Source organism: Gadus chalcogrammus, chromosome 16 (genome assembly GCF_026213295.1).
Source record: "Gadus chalcogrammus isolate NIFS_2021 chromosome 16, NIFS_Gcha_1.0, whole genome shotgun sequence".
NCBI lineage: Eukaryota > Metazoa > Chordata > Actinopteri > Gadiformes > Gadidae > Gadus > Gadus chalcogrammus.
The window spans coordinates 21,964,294-21,970,559 of record NC_079427.1 but is presented as its reverse complement, the minus strand read 5'-3'; positions in this window follow the sequence as shown (position 1 = coordinate 21,970,559).

The following is a 6,266-nucleotide window of genomic DNA, read 5'->3' as shown; positions in this document are numbered from 1 at the left end:
CACTTGGCGTAGGCGGAGTGAAGAGGAGAGTGAGACGGAGCGGGCGTGGGTGTGGCTGGGGTGGGGGCAGAGAGTGAGACGGAGTGGGCGTTTGGAGTGAGGAGAGGGGGGTCCACTATGAGCCAGAGTTCCCTGCAGAAGGCAGCGGGCGGCCCTGTGGGTCCAGGGCTATGTAGGGGACATCAGTTCAGGAACTGGGTGTAGCCCTCCGCCCCGGTGACGATCACGTCCATCCAGATGCGTTTTGGGTGTGCTGGTGCGCTACACGTTGTCTTGCCATGGGACGGTTCCCTCAGCAGAGAAGTAGGACTTGAAGGCCTCCCGAATCCTGATTGCTTCCCTCGCTGAGTTGTTGGCAGCAACTCTTCGTAGACCTGGCAGTGGGTCCACCTCACCAACTGGGATGTTCCCCCTCAATGCACTTGGGGGGCCGGTCCTCCGCATGAAGTTGTGGAGAACACAGGTAGCCTTCACACACTTCTCCGCAACTTCAACGTTGACCTCGAAGGCACGCCTGTAGACCCTCCACTGGGAAGAAAGGATCCCAAAGGCATTCTCCACAACCATCCGAGCTCGGGACAGACGGTAATTGAAAACCCGGCGCTCTCTTGCCAGGTTGCGACCAGGGAATGGCCTCATTCCCTGGGAATGGCCTCATCAGCCACAAAGACATGCGGCTGTGGTCCTCGGTGGTCAGCTCCTGGTAGTGGCAGGTCGGCAGGCAGTTGGAGGATGCCAGACTGAAGAGCTGCACCAAAAGCAGAGTTGGCCAGAATCCCACCATCGCTGGTTCTTCCGTAGCCCCCGACATCAATCACCCGGAAACAATATTCCGCGTCTACAACCGCCAAGAGAACAAGACAGAAAGTTCCCTTGTAGTTGTAGAACTGGGATCCTGAGTGAGCAGGGGCTTTGATGACCACATGCTTCCCATCCAATGCTCCACAGCAAAGAGGAAAATTCAACCGCTCCTCAAACCTCCCTGCAATGGACCTCCACTCATCTGTGCTGGGCACAGCCATGAACTCCTCCACCAGAGAGTCCCAGATTGCAGTGGCAACATCAGGGACAATGCTGGAGACTGGTGATCCCAACACGGAAACTATTTGCGATGGTCCTGTAGGAGTCCCCAGTGGCTAGGTATCTGCAGAATATTTTTTCCCCATTTATTTATAATAAAAAAAACATTTACAAAGGCAGGAGTCATATTTGATCAACATAATGGATCTATTTATTGTATTTGACTACATACTATACTATTGTCGGCAGAGGATAATAATAATGGTGGTGTCGACCATGGAAACGCCTGCTGGGTGAACCTGAAGTAAAATGTTTATGTTTCGATTTTTTTTTACACACAAATTATGAAACCACTCACCGGAGACAGATGGACAGGCGCTCCGAAGCTGAGATGGAGCGCCTGTAGTTGGTGTCCAACCGAGAGATCCTAGCACCGATCCTAGCTAGCAGGTCATCAAACTGGGCCGGAGTCAAACTCAAATAGCGCTGGAAGCGGTCGTCATCCAGACGGAGCTCCTGCAGAAGAGGGTGAAATTCACCGAGCTCTGTACGGCTCCGAATGGTCTCATGAACGGGGTGTTTGGTGGCGAGGCAACGTAATGCCGACCCGAGGTCCTGGATAGCTCGCTCCGTCCGGCCGTTAGTCTGTGGGTGGTAGCCGGAGGAGAGGCTGGCCGACGCCCCTAGCGCCTGTCAAAACGCCTTCCAAACTCGTGAGGATAACTGCGGTCCCAGGTCCGACACAATGTCCTGGGGGATACCGTGGAGCCGGAACACCTGCAGGACCAGCAGGTTCGCCGTCTCCAGAGCTGAGGGGAGTTTTGAAAGCGGAACAAAGTGCACAGCCTTGGAAAAACGATCGACAATAGTCAGTGCGACCGTATTACCGTCTGAGGGCGGGGGACCAGTCACGAAGTCCACTGCTATGTGCGACCACGGCCGGTGAGGAACAGGTAGAGGGCGCAGTAGACCAGCCGGAGCACGGAGTGACGATTTGCCGCGGGCACAGATGGAACAGGCAGCCACGAAACCCTTGGTGTCGGCAGCCATGGAGGACCACCGAAACAGCTGTCGGAGGAGAGAGAGACAGCGATGAAACCCTGGATGGCAGACAACTCTGGACTCGTGCCCCCATTGGAGAATGGCCGTGCGGGCCGCCGGGGGAACAAACATCCGCCCCGGAGGGCAAACCTCGGGGGTAGATAGTAGGGATGGGAATTGATAAGAATTTCACGATTCCGATTCCGAGTCCGCTTATCGATCCGATTCCTTATCTATTCTCTTATCGATTCTCATTGGGTCTGAAAATAAGCACAAATTTGTTTGTTTGTATTAAATCTCTTTAACAGTGCTCATTTGCATTCAAGTAACAAAATTAAACTGATATAAACAAAATAAATAAGTCTTCTGTAAAGATGAGAACACAACTAACAACTTTGGCAAATTAACAATTTTTGTGCAGAAAAATGATCATGTTTGCCCTCTCAGGAAGGATACGAGATCTTTCTGGACTTAGGGTGTCTCCAGCAGTGGAGAACACCCTTTCAGAAGGGGTGGAGGATGCTTGGACACAGAAATACTTTTCAGCAAGAGCTGACAACACTGGCAATGTGTCACTCTTCTTCCACTACCAGAGACTGGCACTGGTTTTGGTTGGAATGGGAGGAAGGCTTCTATGAAGCTGGATTTCTTGATCCACTCTCTGGGCTGTGGAGACAGGGGGCAGCTGCTGTGTGGAAAGCAGCTTGCCGTCCTCTTCTTCTAAAAGTTCCTCTAGAGCTGTCATCTTTTTCTGCTTTACAGGTGGCGTCTGAAATTATGACATAACAAGGTTTAGTTTTAAACTAAATAGTGTGATAAGCCCTGCCATCTATCATCATTCATCACAATTAGCTACATTAAACTTACGTAGTCCTCCTCTTCTTCTTCTTCTTCATTCTCTTCTTCTGCCTGCCCCTGTGTCTCTCTCGGCTCTGACAGCTTGAGAAGAAATGTAAAGTAAGAACCACAGAGCAAGAAGAAAAGGTCTCACAACAGAAATGTGCTAAAGGCATTGTCAAATTCAAATACAGTACCTTCTCCACTGCCTCTGTGTTTGCTGCCACTGCTGATGCCCTGACCCTGCCCAAGATGTCATCCATGTCCATTTTAGATTTAAATCTGGGATCCAACACAGTGGCTTCCTCCAGGAATGCCTGGATATCACCATCCTTAAGTTTAAAATGGGGGACAAACACCAATTTAGGAGAAAATGTGACTGACAATAAATAACCATTAGTTTATGTGATTAATTTTCATATAGTAATTAATCGTGACATATCAGTAACTGTATCTGGTAACTTTTTCGCTGGAGACAGCGAGTGTGGATGTGTCCTCATCAGCTGCACAAACTCCTCTGCTTTCCTCAGGTCCTCATTGCCCATTATGGCCAGTCTGCAACACAAAAAAAACAAAAGTAACAATATTGCATAAACAACAAACATAACCTTTTTAATGTGGCTTTAGTCAACCAAGTTTTATATAAGTCATTTTAATTTTTTACTTCTTCTCCATGGGCTTTCTAAGCCGTTGGTCTATGGCTGCAGCTTGGATGGCAGGGAACTGTTCACAAAATCTCTCCCTCATCGAATACAGGGAGTTCCATCTAGTCCTCACATCTAAAAGGAGCATGTGCCATCATAACACAAGCTATTTAAGATTGTTGTAATATGGAAGGGGGGGAAATGCCGTGAAAGAATGTACTCACAGTACATTCAGGATTAAGACCGATACATATGTCGGCCTAGGCCTAATCAATTGTGTTTTAATGTCTTTAGCATTCAAATTACTGCAGTCTATTCTTTTCGTAGGGTACTCTGCTGTTGGCCTTGATGGGGAGATTTTTTAACGCTTTTGAACCCCATTTTCCTGCGACATTCCTGCGTCCCCCTCAGTACGGAGCCCATTTCAGCCCCTCGTCAGTAGACAGTTACAATCCTACGAACGTCGTCAGTGCAGTGAACGCGCGTTCATGTTAAGAGGAGTTTCGGGAAACGTTCCAAAGAAATTCACGATGGTTCGCAAGATCCATCGTGAATCATGGTACGAGCGAAGATCCATCGTTATCGGGAATCGAGGCCCAGAGCATGTCTGACGCGGCAAATCAAATCAACGCCACTGGCATTGGCCACCCCTCCCCACTGATCAAGCCTCGTTTCCCGATAACGTACACACACACACACACACACACACACACATACACATACACACACACACACACACATACATACACATACACATACACATACACATACACATACACACACACACACAGACTCATATACACACGCACACCAGTGGCGTCATGGTGATATGCCCCGGTGCAAATATTTATTTTGGGCCCCTGGACAGGACTTCCGAGCAGAGGGGGGGGGGGGGGGGGGGATATTTACGCCACTGACACACTGTGGTAACCCGGTGCTCGGTTGGGCCAGGTTCCACGGATGAACGACACTTTTTGCGTGCGGATACGCCGTTAAAGGCATTTATTGAGTACAACTTAAATACAATGAAGGAGACGCGGTCTCTAGGGCCTCCGTGGGCCTCTAGCCTCTCCCGGACACGAACACTTCCTCCTTGCTCCCGTGCCGTGCTGTGCTGTCCTGGACCTCCTTTTAAGATGGCTACCCTGCCACCGGCCACGTGTCCACCAATCACCCTGATTGGGGAGGCGAAAGGGATGCTCTCCGTCGCCGGCTGGTGGGTGGGGGTGGTATATCCCGTCCCTCACGGTCCCTCGGGCCCGTCCAGGCCGAGGTTTACGTGGCGGGATGCCACAACCCACACACACACACACACACACACACACACACACACACACACACACACACACACACACACACACTTGTTTAAGTCTTGCACTGGATGGGGCTCCACCATTATGCTTCTCCTGCGCTCTCTTGTTGACTCACAGTGATTCTGGGATTGCGCTGGCCTCTCACTTGGCTCAGCTCGGAGAATCCAGCGCTCTGGGCTTCTGTTTGTCCCCTTTATCTTCCACGTTTTGGTAGGAGTGTGGATTCCAATAAAGGCTTGTTAAACAACACAATTCATTCTCAGACTCAAGAGGGCCCTAGCACGGCCCAGGGCGTAAGCCGCTCCTTTGAACATCTAAATCCCTACACAGCCTCTGACTTCCTTTTGTTACTCGCTGGTGGTTCTTCCTCCTGTTCCTCACTGGCTCCTCTGCCCACAACCCCAACTGTGCTCTATCCAGAGCACAGGGCTTAACCGTATGCATGTGTGTGTGTTTGTGTGTGCATGCCTGCATGCGTGTGTGTGTGTGTGTGTGTTTGTGTGCAGGCCTGCATGCGTGCGTGTTTCTTTAATGTGTGTGTTTCTGCATGTTTGTGTGTCTGTGTACCTGCATGCCTGTCAGTGTGTGTGTGTGTGTGTGCCTTTGTGTGTGCATGCTTGCATGCATTCATTTGTGTGTGTGTGTGTGTGTGTGTGTGTGTGTGTGTGCCTGCGCATGTGTGTGTTTGTGTGAACATGTGTGTGTGTGTGCGTGCCTGCATACGTGCCTTTGTGTGCATGCGTGTGTGTGCATGCGTGTGTGTGTGTGTGTGTGTGTGTGTGTGTGTGTGTGTGTGTGTGTGTGTGTGTGTGTGTGTGTGTGTGTGTGTGTGTGTGTGTGTGTGTGTGTGTGTGTGTATTTGTTTCTGTGTATGTGTGTGTGTGCATGCCTGCATGGTTAGGGTGTGTGATGGGATGGTGGGGGGAGGGGGAATCAACAGATGGTAGATTAGAAATGTGCTCCATACATGTTTAATATGAATTCTGCTGGGGCAATGAAAAAATGAGGAGGAGGAGGGGGTTAATATTGATTTAATACAGATTTCATCACCCCAAATTGGGAAGGCAGATTTTAATGACCTTCTCCCTAGATAGATAAAAGAAAAATAAGAAACATGAATAACTATCCATGTAGCCCGACAGCGGTGCTGCCCTCCACTGACCACCGCTGGAACTGCAGTCGGCTGCTACCAGGAGCAGGCGGCCCGTACTCATGGTCATTCCTGTTGAAGGGTCGCTGGCACGTTGCCATTTGCTATCCCACCACGCATTACATATAGCTCATTCATATTGCAAACGCTTTTTCTAATGTACTAAGATAATCTGTACATCTTCATCCCTGTGAAATCCTGCTCATTTAAAAGAAAATTTACTCAAAGCAAGCCTTGACTGGCTTCTGCATGCATTCAAAC